Source organism: Pygocentrus nattereri, chromosome 1 (genome assembly GCF_015220715.1).
Source record: "Pygocentrus nattereri isolate fPygNat1 chromosome 1, fPygNat1.pri, whole genome shotgun sequence".
Lineage (NCBI taxonomy): Eukaryota > Metazoa > Chordata > Actinopteri > Characiformes > Serrasalmidae > Pygocentrus > Pygocentrus nattereri.
Window position 1 is genome coordinate 7,157,910 of NC_051211.1, and position 13,999 is coordinate 7,171,908.

The following is a 13,999-nucleotide window of genomic DNA, read 5'->3' on the forward strand; positions in this document are numbered from 1 at the left end:
TCAGCCACAGTGTCTGGTGGGTAAAACAGATAAACCCATCAAATGTCAATGCTAATTGTCAATGCTAGCTTAACCATTTAAAAAACACATTTTTGGGTGCAGGGAGCTCTTTAAAGATAAAGTATATATGTGAGGCTGCCATGCAGGCCATTACCGTAGAAGGACCACTTTTTACCCTAAAGAAGCTTTAAATGAATGTTTCAACAAAGACTCATTTTTAACTGAGAGGTGTGGAAGCTAAGATCTTTTTTAAAGTTTAAAAACTCCCCATAGCCAAAAACCTTTTAGGATCCCGTATTTTTAAGAGTGTATTTCAAGACGTCCTAGTGCGCTTTGGTGCTCTACCTGCACGATGCATCAATTATTCTGGTGCATTTAAAACTTTGAATAGTTCGGTTATCTGAACCAGTTAGGTAAAACTACAGTGCCACTCTCAGTCAGAAAAACATTTCCATTTGTTTTCCCTTTAACTAGGCGAAACGTACTATGAGCGAAATCCAGCAAAACACACAGAGTACAGAGTCCATTTGGAACAGCACATTTTCATTCACTCCACCCTGTCAACACATTCCTGACTCTGGCAGCTCGGGTGGGGCGTGTTTTTTTGGCCCTCACCCATTCTATGGGTTTAGTGGTAAAGACACTCCTCCTCTAGGTTTGGTCTCCATAGGAGGCCACCTAACTAAACTCCAGTCCAGTCTCCGTCAGCCACAGTGGAATCAAGCCGAACTTGTGCAACTGTAGGGAGGGGAAAAGCCACTGGAGCCCAAATGGGCGTGATTCAACCACCAGAGGCTATTATTAGAAGGTGCATGGGGACTCTTGGCACTGCTTATAGATTTGAGTTCGGTGGATGACAGTGATAGGAGTGTCTGTCTTCAGACAGTATTAGAAGACATAGTGAGAGTGAGCATCTAATTATGTTATATTAGTAATTAATGTGCTTTCTCCTTTGCTTAAAATGTAATAGGACGTTAATGTACAAATCAAAAGGAGAAGCAGAAAATCCAACCAACTTCTAAAACTGAACTGGAGTCGAGAAAGAATATCTCTGGAGATTACTTTGAAAAACTGTAAGTAAGCATCTCAAAAAGTGTCATCCAAGTAGGAGTCGGGAATATGATGATAACAGTATTTATTGTTATCATGATAAATTACATGACATCACAACATGCTTTTCTGAGCATAATGCAGATATCACTATCACTTAAAGAACATTGACCAACTGCATGCTTCATTGCAAAGAGAGTACAATTACTCCTATTTAATTAAAATTCTGCAGTGCAGAATCTGATATATTGAATAAAATCAAACTTCAGAAAAGCTTGTCATGATGTATATCATATACTGAAAAATGTTTGGAAGTATCAATATAATGTTTTATTGTTGCCATATCGCCCATTGCTACATCCAAGGACAAAGTAGTGGTGATTATCCCTTTGATTAAAAGCAGAAGAAAAAGTTTATTCATTTAATTTACTCGTTCTTGTTGTACTAACACATGTATTTTCTCTTAGCAAACTTGGCCACTACATTTATATAGACAACATTGGGTTCCTACTTCAAAACGCTTAATTATAGAGTTGGCAGCTGTGTTGTAGCTATTTGAAACTAGGCAGGTTTGAAATGACAATGTCACCGTGCTAATGCCTCTCAGTTAGTGTTATTATTTTTACTATGTCTTTTTCTTTGTTTGAACAGCCTAAATTTCCACCGACTCGCTTCATATATTTTGTCCTTGTCCCAACCTTTTCCACCAGCCACCATTTCCTGTCTTATACCGCCACACATGCAAAATGAATAGAATTTGAAATTAATTAGGCATTTTAGAAAGTTTACATGAGGTTGAACGAGATTTTTGCCAACATTCTGTAAACCTTGTCAATCTTAGCAACAGTTACTAGGAAAGAGTGCACTTGTGGGCAGAGCTTGGAACGGTCAAATATGCTAAAGTTGGAACAAAATGTGGGAAATAACATTTGCTTTATAGGGTCAGAATTTCTTTTCTTTCTTTCCTTAGATCAGTACGTGACTAATCTGGTAGTCACAGGTTTTGATGGAGGGAAACAATCAATGGGTAGTGTGATGAATGCCAAGCTACTTTATAAATGTGTGGCCATTATTGTTTTCTTTGGTGAGAATGGATTTCCTCTCATGTGTCAAATTTCTTGTTGTGATGGCAGAAGTAAATGTTGCTTAGCATCACTTTTGGTGTTAAAAACTCACAGCAATAATAACGTGTAGTATAGTAACTTACAGGATCAGTTAGCCTATCCATGGACTATATTTTCCTTTCAATGGAAAATCTCCCATGCAGCCCAGGGCTAGGCTGAACCCACCCATACAGATTTATACTAAAATAAGGCCATAAAACTGCAGTATGTGCAAAAGGTGTGAGTTTAGATCTTCTACAGTTCAGACCTATTACCTGTTGACTGCTCACTTCAAAGCCTAAATATAGACGCATGAAGCAAAATTTGTAAAATGCAACCTAACCACCGGTCTCGCTCTCTCTCTCTCTCTCTCTCTCTCTCTCTCTCTCTCTCTCTCTTTCTCTTTCTCTGTCTCTCTGTCTCTCTGTCTCTCTGTCTCTCTGTCTCTCTGTCTCTCTCTCTCTCTCTCTGTCTTCCTGTTGCTGGCTGTCTCTCTCCTCTGAAGCTGCGATGTGTGCTCTGGAACAGGAAATGAGTGCAGACAGAGGAGGCAGGCAAGCTGAAACCGGCACAAAGCTGAAACACACACGCTCATACTCGCATATACACTCTCACACTGGCCCAGCACTGCATCTGCCAGCACTGGAACTTCGAGCCCCAGGTGGACAGACAAAACACTGAAGCAAAAAGAGAGGGAGAAAAAGCAAAAAAAAAAAAAAAACAAAGAGAAGAAAAGAAAGAAAGAAAGAGTCAAAGAGAAAAGAAAAGAAAAAGGACAGATATCTGAGTGGTGTTGACTGGAATTTTTAAAGCCTGAGGAAGAAAGAAAGGCGTCTGGGTAGGATGGTGCTGCAGTCTCCTTCCACCAGGTACGCTTTTGAATACTAACATGTGCTTCCTTTTTTCCGTTTCTGTGCTTTAGTTCTCTGTGCTTCCAACTGCTTTGTGTCTCTTAGAAAGTTTTTGGGTTTCCATCTGATAACTGAAGGGCTGAAGTGCATATGGAAAAATGAACTATCCCTTTTCTATTGTTTGGAGTAGTTGAGCAGGCAGACAGATGTTTTTCCCACAGTACCAGCCCCAGTTACAGAGAAATGTCAATTGCAAGTCTCAAGCTTTTGCTCAAATGCTCTCAAGCTTTGTAGCTTATGTGCAAGTGGGAGCAGCTAGTTACTCCATCTGCATAGATCAGAAAAAAATCATTTTCCGTTTTTATGTTTATTGAAATCTTTACTGTATACCAAAAGCTTAACCTAGAAGAGCAGCAGAGGTGATCTCAGAACAATGTGTACATGATTTTTAAAGCTGTATAGTATGGGCTGCATAGCTAGAGTTTATTCTATTCTATAATCATCAAGTACGTCCAGGGCCAGCTTCCCGGACATGGAACAAGCCTAGTCCTGGACTACAAACCATTCTGAATGGATAGTCGACGAAATCTCTGTCCAGGAAACCAGCCTCTATAGATTAACATAGTGTTATTCTGCTCATTATGTCACCTACATATGTTACATATTATCTGTGTCATATCAGATCTGTGTCATGTCAAAATCTCATAACTCCTTATTTTTTCAGCTAAAAACTCCACATGACTGAACGTTTGATGTATAGGCCAATGGAAACAGTGCGAAATGGTCTCGTTACATTAATGTAAATGCAGAGTAGTTTTTTCTTCTATGAAGTTATGAGATGGTTTTGTTATCATAGTATGGATATAATATTCATTTGTGCCTAAAATCCCTTTAATGACCACCTTAGGATCATCTATGTGTAAACGTTTTATATAATGTAAAACACGCATTCCAAATTTGTAAATTTAAAGCATTTTCAAGCCTCTTGAAATTCAGATCTAAAAAAATCTAATTTAAGAGCAGGAATAAACAGAATTGGATCATTATGTTTTTTCTTGCTTTTAATATGATGTTGATTATGAACTGTTGGTGGTGGTGGTGGTGCTATTGCTTCAGTGATTGTCTTCTCGGTGGTTGTGTGCTGCCGTTTTGGCCAGAACATATTAACAAAAGAGATTTTTAATCTCAGTGTGACTACCCAGTTTAAATAATGGTAAAGTAACCAAAATAAATTTTTAAAATATACATTTTGTTGATTTTTAAAGTGAAAATGAGTTATCACACCTTCTACAGTGAACAAACATAAATTTGAGCTATTTATGTACATTTTAAATGCACAAATGGAACTTTTTCCAAGCGAGCAATTCCACGTGATTGTCACTGGAGTAGGCTTTATGATACCAACAATGGGATGGGTGAAATTTCATTGTTGTTGTGATGTCACATGGTTAAAAAAACCTTATGGCTGGTATCAGTTCTGTGATTCAGAAATAGAAAGTTTGCGGTGACAAACACCTGCTAAACATGGAAACAAACTGTTAAATCAGGTGTGTTTGAGAAGGGAAATCGCTAAACATGTCAGGACCAACGTCCTCCAGGACTGAAGTTGGACTGAAATATCTTGTGAAAGTCTCTTTCCCTTAGGCTTTAGGTGTAGGCTTTTAACTACCTTTGCATTTAACTACTTTCCAAACAAGTAGTCCTAACGCTTTTCTCAAGAGCTTGTTTTGATGACTCTTGATGTATGCAGACTAAACAATCTTTATTTTGAGGAGTGTTTTGGTGCACTGGCCTTGTTTTGATGTGCATGTGCTGGGCTTGTTTTGAGCAGTGTTTTGATGTGTGGGTTACGGAGTGTTTCAGTGTGTTTTACGCAGAATGTGGAGGCGTACGGACTGAAGCAGTGGCCAATGACTGCTTGCCCTGCATTCCTGAGTGTATGGAGCTGAGGTGGGTGTGGAGCAGGAGCGTATCACTGCAGGGCTGCTCCAGCCATGCTAAATCATTGTAAATTTCTCTCCAGTGCCACTATGCCTCTACATCTCCCTCTCAGGCCTTTAGAGACTTCGACAAGCTCATTTAGAAATGACAAAGAATGGCAGTCATGTGGCCCCTAATTTTCCAACCTCTCCTTATCCTTTAGAATTAAACAGGCCGTGTTACTGTGCCTTTAAGACTGATTCAATATGAAGAAGCTCGGTTCTGATTGGCTGTCCTGTGTATTGCCTTATTCAAAAAGCACTCAGAGCTGGAACACTTTATAACTTCGATAACTGGGCAGAGCAAAACTGTATTCAGTAGGTTGATGTATGTAAATGGTTGCAACATTGCACGGCTTTTTGCAGCTTAGTTTCCAATTATGGATTCTATGGATTGAGTAAAAAGTCAGTTTTGATACTTGTAATAATATTTTTCATATTATTTGTTATTTCAAAAAAGTGAGGTAAATATGGTTTTCCATGAGATGGGCCCCTTTAAGAGCATATAGTCCTTTATACTCCTATCTAACACAGGAAATAGCCTTGCCTTCTGCCAGTACAAAATCAGGGCTCAAGCTTTTGGCTCACTGTCCAGCCCCTGGCTTTATGGAGTCTATCTGCAAAACCTTGGCCTGGGCTAATTTTGGAAGCAAGCGTGGATCACGCAAAAGTGGCTTATTTGTTGCGGGCTATGCTGAAGCTTGCAGACCCTTTCAGAGTGGACATCCTGCAGAGGCAGCAGGCACACCATGCCGAGGTCACAGAGAGGAAAAACAAGAGGTTTCCGTGGTTAAACAGCAGCTGAATGGAAACAGCCTCCTCCAATTGTTCTCTGGCTGTAGCTTTTTTCTGCTGAAGGGTGTTCCCTCTCTTCACCCCCCCCCCCCCCCATCACCACCTAAGCCTGCGGCTTGCACAGATACCAAGAATTTTTTTAGTGTACCTGCTCCAACATGATGAATCTCTCCAAGGACAGTGTGGGTGTCATTCCTGCGCTGCTGCTCAAGATTCACCCGAAAGCTTAGAGAGTCGCCAAACAGGTTCTGACTGTTCCCTGTCTGTATTCATGTTTGTGTGGGTGCACAAACAAACACACTCCCATACAGGCGCACAGTCAGGAAGATGCAGTAACTTTATATCAGTACCATTTGTTGTAGAACTGGAGAATCTTTCTGAATGACACTTTTTTTCTTTGGTAGACCACAGGGCTGCCATCCCGCCCAGTTCATTTCCACCCCCTGGTTAGCAGAAAAGCAGTGGCTTGGCTGTTGTTTGCACTTGATTCCCTCCCTCTGGAGGGAAGAGCACATCAGTGCTCTCGGTGTGTTCAGGGTTGGCACCTTGCATCTCTCGTCCTTCACCGCACTGTCACAGACATGTTGAGGCAGGTTGTGGGAACAGGAAAGACACCTGGGCTGTTTTTGCAATGAGGTTGTTTAAAGCAGGTCTTACAAGATCACTGTATAGTCAATAAATGTGAAAAAAAGTGACTTGGGCCTTAAAGACTCTGGCACTACATCACTTTAACTTGCTTTAACAAATATATTGTATTATAGGTGCTCAATAATCCAAATATTTTGGGAAAAGCAAGAACAAGTGATTAACAATGATCTATTTATAGTATATAAACCATGATATTTTGATGTAAAGGTCACAGACAATCTAAACTATTACACAATTTTGACATGTATGTGTTTGGTTTTTACAGTAGTTTTCATAATTCCTCAGGCCTCTTTTTTGATACACTACACTTTCCCAGATTGTGATTGCGATTGATGCTGATCTACGTGCCAACAGCCACCTTTCAATAGGGCTGAATGAAATGTGTGTCACTCAAAGTTTTAATAACTGATTGTATGTAGAGAGAATTATAACGTCAGCTGCATTTTTAGACTCTTGGCATAAGTCCACCAAAGTCATGACCAGCCCAAATTTTGTCAACCTGCCAAAGTACCTCTTTCCCTGCCAGTGTAACCAAAATCAACCTAATTTGTCAGTTGTCCAATCTGGTGACATAGCATACACCCAAGATAAGATGAAAGCAAAAAAAGAAGCCTAGGAGAAGAGACAAGGGGAAAGGCACACCCAATGTGCAAACAGATGGAGCCAGCAAAATCTTTAAAAACAAGAAATAACTCACTAACTCAAAATAATTAAGTAATGTGGAATATATCCTGCTTTAAATACAACCCCATTTCCAAAAATTGGGATGCTGTGTAAAATGCAATTAAAAACAAAATGCAATGATGTGCAAACCATTTAAATCCTATATTTAATTAAAATAGTACAAAGACAACAAATCAAATGTTGCAACTGAGAAATTTTTATTGTTTTTTTTTTTTAAATATATGTCCATTTTGAATTTTTTGCATGAGAGCAACAAAAGGCTGGTAAAGTTGTGTAATGCTTAAAAAAAACTTGGTGATTAATTGGCCATGGGTCAATTACATGATTGGGTATAAGAAGTGCATCTCAGAGAGGCAGAGTTTTTGAGAAGTAAAGATGAGGAGGGGTTCACTAGTCTGTGAAAGACTGCATAAGTAAATAATGCAACAATTCAAGAATAACATTTCTCAATTTAAAAGAGCAAAGAACTTGGAAATTTCATCATATATGGTACATAATAACATTGAAAGATTCCAAGAATCTGGAGAAATCTCCGTATGTAAGAGAAAGGTCAAAGACCAGTGTTTGCTGGCCATGACCTTTGGGCTCTCAGGCGACACTGCATTAAAAACAGACATGATTCTGTAGTGGAAATCACTGCATGGACTCCACAAGTGCAAGTTAAAACACTAAAATGCAAAGTAGAAATCACATATGAACAGGACCCAGAAACTCTGCCGCCTTCTCTGGGCCTGAGCTCATTTAAAATGGACTGAGGGGAAGTGGAAAAGTGTCCTGTAGTCTGACAAATCAACATTTGAAATTCTTTTTTTTTCTTAACATGTACAAGAGTCTGTTCTACATTTTTTGAGTACAGACTGAAAGTTCTTTCACATATTTGCGACTTCCCATGCAAGTACAGGTTTCACAAGACGATATGTGCTGTGAATCAAGTACAGTTAGATTTCAAGCTCTGAAATGTGTGATAGTGACAATACTTTCTATAGTTCTAGTTAACACAGTCCATGATATTCTAAGAGTAATGACCATCAACGTTAAGAAAAACTTTCAACTCTCAGGAAAATCCTGGTTTGGTTAGCCAAGCTGTTTGAAATAGCAAGTGTTCTCAACCCTTCAGTAACGATGGGTAAAGAGTAGTACATTGGTTACAGTGCCGACATGGCTCAAAGTAAGGATCAATTATTTCTGCTAATGCCTCAAGTATGTTAACTCATTTTTGAAGACATCACCCAAATCTGTCAGTTACCGGAGCAAGGAGAAAACACAAAACAAAATTTGGAATTTTCCATTCCACTTTAAACTGAGCATCAGTTACATGTTACTGTTGCTCCATTTAAGGTGGAAAAAAAAATTAGTAAGAAGCTGGTGTTTAGGAAGCCAACTTCAGCCTTGTGGAGAAAATACCAGTTTAAGCTGATCATTCTTCTGACAGGATTCAAGTAGATAGTAAGTGCTGATTCCAAACACCCGAACCAAATAGCTCAGTCCATAGGGATAGAGTCCACCTCTATTCAGGGAGCCATGTAAGCCATGTAAGAAAATAGAAATGCAAGATCAGATTGTAAATGAACTCAGTTCATTTAATATTGAGTTGTAGCCTAATAGTTTACATTTTCTGTTTACTTTTACATTGATACTTTGTCTATATCTAAGACACCATACAAAAACGATAAAATGTATCATATCAAGAAATGTGTGTCTTGTTGCATTCCCAGCACAACCTACCTCTCCTCTTTGTCAATCATAGTCAGAAGTTCAGAAACAGATTACCTGAACCCCAAGCCAGGCAACTTCAGGTTTCATGCCTAAGTAATCCCTCAGGTAAAGCCTGCTCTTCAAGCCTTTACTATGGTCACTTTTCTCTTCTTTAGAATCAGAATCCAGAGTACCAAAGCTAAATCTGGAAAAATCTACCTGGAGTGACTTCAGAAAATGTGGGGGCAGTGCTGTTCTGTTAAAGCAGTCAGTAACATCATGATTCCATCACTATGAATCCACAGTGGTCTGTTATGTGGTTTTGCCCTGAGCTAGGAGATAAAACTAGGAATTAAAGTTCCCTGGAGAACCAATCGCAAAAGAACACAAACTTTGATGTCAATCATCTTCAAACAGACACTTCATAGGGAACATGCTGCTATGCTTGGGTGAGGAGGTTGGCTGAAGGAGGCTGGCTCAGTTGCACAAGCCCTGGGCCAAAGACTGGGGGAGCAGGAACTTCCTGTTACACATTTGTCTGACTGCAGTGACAAATGGGTAGCTCTTTGTTTTCATCTGCAGTTTCCCTTTTCATGCTGGTCTAGGAACCCACTTCCCAACTCAAATCCCAATCCTAAAACCACAAAGAAGCAGAAAAGACTGGTCCCAGATGATTGCAGGAGGGCTTTTTCTTCCTGCACCCTGGTGTTGGCGCTGCTGAGGGTAGCACAACAGTTTCCGCCCTTCTGTTTTGCGTAAGAGCATTAGACGACACAGGCAGAGGAAGTCTGCTTAGTAGCTCACCACAAAACCCCAAAATCAGGTGACGTGGATGGTGATTATGTTATAGAAAAATAGACTTTGGCCAAAAACTCAGCTGAAGGGAAGAGCAAAAGGTAGCATTGTGTTCATGAACACAAACGTGCTTTTGGTTGCCACCTTAAATGGTTGAACACCTCCATTTATGGGAACTGAAAGGGCAATGCTGCATTGCTGTTACGTTTGCTTTCTGGTTTAAACAAATCTGCTTGTACAGAGATGATTTAAGACCTGCTATGAAGCTTGTGAATGTTTGGCAATAATGCATAGGACATTTGGGCCAGACAATGACCAATGGTAAGACCAGACAATGGTAAGATCATTAATATCAGGGATGCACCAAACATGAATTTCTTATCCAGGTTCGATTTCTCTACAGCAAATTTTTTTAATAATTACCCAAAGCTCACACTAAATGATCTTATTGTGGTGTGTTAAAAAAATAGGTACATGTTAGTTTTGGGTTGTGTATTTTTGAGTATGTATTCACTGGGTTTATTTTGCTAAGGACTCTTTATTGTAGAGGCCCATCTGTGTGTGCGTGAGCAGAGAAAGTTTCATCTTTGACGTATCTGTACAATCAATCTCACATCTTGTAGAAGTGCATGTAAATGTTTAAAAATGTCAGATTTGCAATAAAACAAAGTTATCAAAATTATTGTCAATCAAATCAATAATATCAGCAAAAAAAGTTAAAATGGCAAATAATTACAGTATTAATAACTGTAACACAATCCTTGTGCTAAAGTGAATGTACTCATTTTTTCTGTGCAAAGTGACATAAACAAATGCTGCAACTACACATTCCATTCAAAGAATTTGGCTTTACACTACTGATAACAACTATCTCTCTAAAATATAAAATATAGCCAAGTACATTAGAAGCTCATATACTAATACTATGATATTATCACTCAAGCTGTCTCTCAGTCACTCAATACTATCTGGCTAGAGAGATAGCCAGACAGGCAGACAGATAGATAGGTACATTATTGGTCCCAAAGGACATTTAGCTGCAGCATTTTGTTAATTTCATTTTTTTTGTATTTTCAGTTTTTGTGTTTTTTGCACATTACAGCTACTGAACCTCTATTCCTGCACAAGGCCTTCCACAAACTAAAGCAAATTCATTAATTGAGTTCAAATCACTGCTTGTATTGTCTTCATAGGGCAATTTCCTGATTCTAAGCAGCTTTGATGAATAAGGGCCAGTGAGTAAATGCATAAATATTTTGGTGTTGCACCTTTCAAAAACCTTTCAACCTTTCAATGCAGGTTGGCAAAAACCAAAATAGCCTAAACTGGCTGACTGTATATTTGAAGTGAAAATCTGCTGGTTTCAGTCTTGGCTGATTCCAACTGTGCAGCCCTTTTTTTTAAAGACCCAGTACAATCATTAAAGCCGCATCATTAAAGCTGAAATGGGAAAATTCTTATAAGGTGCCAGAGCATAACTGCCGCGCCACTTAAGGTAAGTCTCAGGTCCCAGAATGTATCTGCTTTACCATTTAAGGTGGAATGCAAAACCTTTGATTAGCTGGTCAACAACCAGAAATCCAGCTATAAACAGTACCACTGAGGAGCTGCTACAAGACTTTGCAGGTTGTTATTCAGAATTGCCCTCTTCAGGTTTGCCCACTTTTATATAAGTGTGTGTAAGGCCACGTTGATGTGATATTATTTCCAGCCTGCTGTAAATACAACTGTGCTGGGCCTGTAATACAAAAGTGCTTTCGAGAATGCTTTTCTGGTTGATTTAGCAAAATAACACTTTCATATTTTGTGTTTTGGAATTCTCTAGCTCTTTGCTAAACATTAAATAATGTGCTTTTCTGATTATCTGAAATATCTGAAATTTCAAGAGGTATCCTAAGGACCTGAGTTAACACAACATTGGTGAAAAAGATTTTGGCTCCAGCAAAAGGAGTAAGGCAGCTTGCAATTCATTGCATTTAACATGCTGCAGTTGTGAATCATCTCAGTGAAACTGTGTGCAGAAACCTTTCAATGGGTACAAAAAGGTAATTGGTACTCCTGGCCCTTTATAGACGGTGAGAGGCTGACGGAAGTGTGCTGTTTCCACTCTTCAGTGCAGTGATCGCTTGAGTAGGCAAACAGTGTGCAAATGCTGAAAAATGATAAGAAGATAAACTAAGATTAACAAGAAATCTCTCAGCAAGAGCTTTAAATCTGTGATCATTATCAGTGAGTGTTTCAAATGTTTCTTAAACTGGCTGCAAGTCAATATAATCTATTCAGTAGATACACAAACATGAGTTGGAGAAGGCTGGCACAGTAACAACACTTAAAAAAAAACTTTGTTCAACATTTCAACTCTGGTTCCCTTAAAACAGAAGTGTAGGTGTGGGAAATTTTCTCCTTTCAGTTGATTTTATCAGCAGTAAAGGTTTCAGGTGCTTTAACCACTTCCGTTTTGTTTTAACAGAGTAAAATGCATTAACTGGCCACTTAATTAGGTATGCCTACTATATATAGTTGTATGCAAAAGTCTGGGTGCCTATATTTTTATGTTGTAAGTGAAAATAAATACGTATTTCTACAGATAACACACGTTTCAATTCACAATTACTGTTTATTTATTTAACATGTGAGGGGAAAAAAACATAAAATGTGGCTTGTGCAAAAGTTATAGCACACTTTATATATTTTATATGTTTTACATTTTTTTCCAGAGTGTGAAAGCAAATAAATAGAAATTGTTTGTTGAATTTTTTTTTTTTTTTTAAATGCCATATTTAAGTTTGTTCCCGGTAGAAGAAGATTCAACTTATTTTCACTTAGAGAAACAGATGGACTACAGTAATTGTAGAACTATAAAGTTCATCTATACAGTAAGTGGAGATGTGAGCTTTGGGTTCTTAATAACATGACAAATTATTCAGTGTTTTTTCTAAGCATTGCAATTGCGGTGGAATCTGTAAGCCATCGCAAATAAAAGTTCCTGATTGGACTTAATGTCTAAAGTGTAAAGTGTGTCTAAAGTGTGCTTATCTTATCTTATCTGATCTTAATTGCACACAGTGAACTGCAAATGTGATCACTAAAGAGAAGCCAGGAACTGTTTTCCTGTGACACACTAAAAGTGCACTCTGATATTTCATAGAAATGCAGAGACTTGCACAGCTTGGCAGCAGCTACCTGCCCACAAGAGCCCATTTTGACACAGCTGCCTCCCATGCATTCTTTGAAGTTAAACATTAGCTGTGGACTCAAGGTGTGGGCTGGAGCAATGATGAGGTTTCCGATGTTTACTCAAATGTGCTCTCAAGGTGTGTGTGAAATGTTGTTACATGATTCAGCCATGCAATAGGCACAAAAATGGTTAACAATGAATACAAAACCTAGCAGGCTTTCTCATTTTTAGCCAAATTAACATGTCCATTCTGATCATTTTAGTTCCGTGAAAAGTACCTACATGTATAACGACAATATTAAAAGGGAATTCCACCAAAATATCAAAAATTCAAGTGGTTTGATGTGCAGTTCTGCATTGTAGAGAAACTTCCTGATTGAAATTGTCTTTACAGTGGTGGTGATAGGACCAGTGAACTTACACAAGCCTTCTGAATGTCTATATAAAATGGTAAATCTTAAAAAATAAGTTTTCCTGAGGTACAGTTTTGCCCTGTGATGCCCTACATGCACCTCTCTGCCTAAATGGATTTAAAAATATATGTTTGAGGCCACAGCTGTATCACAACTTTAACCCATCTGTGCAGTGAAACACCCACATACATGCACACTAGTGAACACACACTAGGGGGCAGTGAGCACACTTGCCCAGAGCTGTGGGCAACCCTATCCACAGTGCTACAGTGCCAGGAGCAATTGGGGGTTGAGCCTTGCTCAAGGGCACTTCAGTCATGAATTGTCAGCCGAGGGGATCGAACCGGCAACCTTCCGGTCACAGGGCTGGTTCCCTAACCTCCAGCCCACAACTGCATTAAACTCTTGGGACATCTGTTTTCTTTTTACCACCACTGTGAACATTTGTGACTTGGCAAGTTTCAGAGCATGTCACATCAAATCAATCTGAATGACTTGGCTTACGTATTAACTATTTAATTATGTAGAATTTTTGAAAAATGGATGGAACTCCCCTGTAATATTAGTAAGGAAGGTGTGAGCATGCTTTGCCTGAACTGCAAAAATGAGTCCTAAAGACACGCTTTAATTTACACACTGCATGACGCTCCTGCATACCTTGTGTATGTATCATAGTTCAAGACATTTTAAAATCTGCTAATATTGTCATTCAGGTTCCACATGGGATCAAAAGGGCAACTGATTTTAGATTATATTCAACCTACAGTATATAGTAGTGACTACAGCAACTAAAGATATAGATTTGCCC

At 38.9% G+C, this 13,999-nt stretch overlaps 1 protein-coding gene across 4 annotated transcripts in view; it reads left to right on the top strand.

The window, feature by feature from the left end:
• The first annotated feature begins 963 nt into the window (after positions 1 to 963).
• The window catches only part of arhgap27l (Rho GTPase activating protein 27, like), a 45,065-nt gene continuing 32,029 nt past the window's right edge, over positions 964 to 13,999 (top strand). For 2 of the 4 annotated variants that reach the window (XM_017700571.2, XM_037540938.1), the window contains exons 1-2: positions 964 to 1,073; positions 2,659 to 3,022. The gene's annotated coding sequence lies outside the window, so the exon portion shown is untranslated. The remainder of the gene's footprint in view (positions 1,074 to 2,658; positions 3,023 to 13,999) is intronic. The other 2 variants (XM_017700569.2, XM_017700570.2) reach the window with 1 other exon arrangement.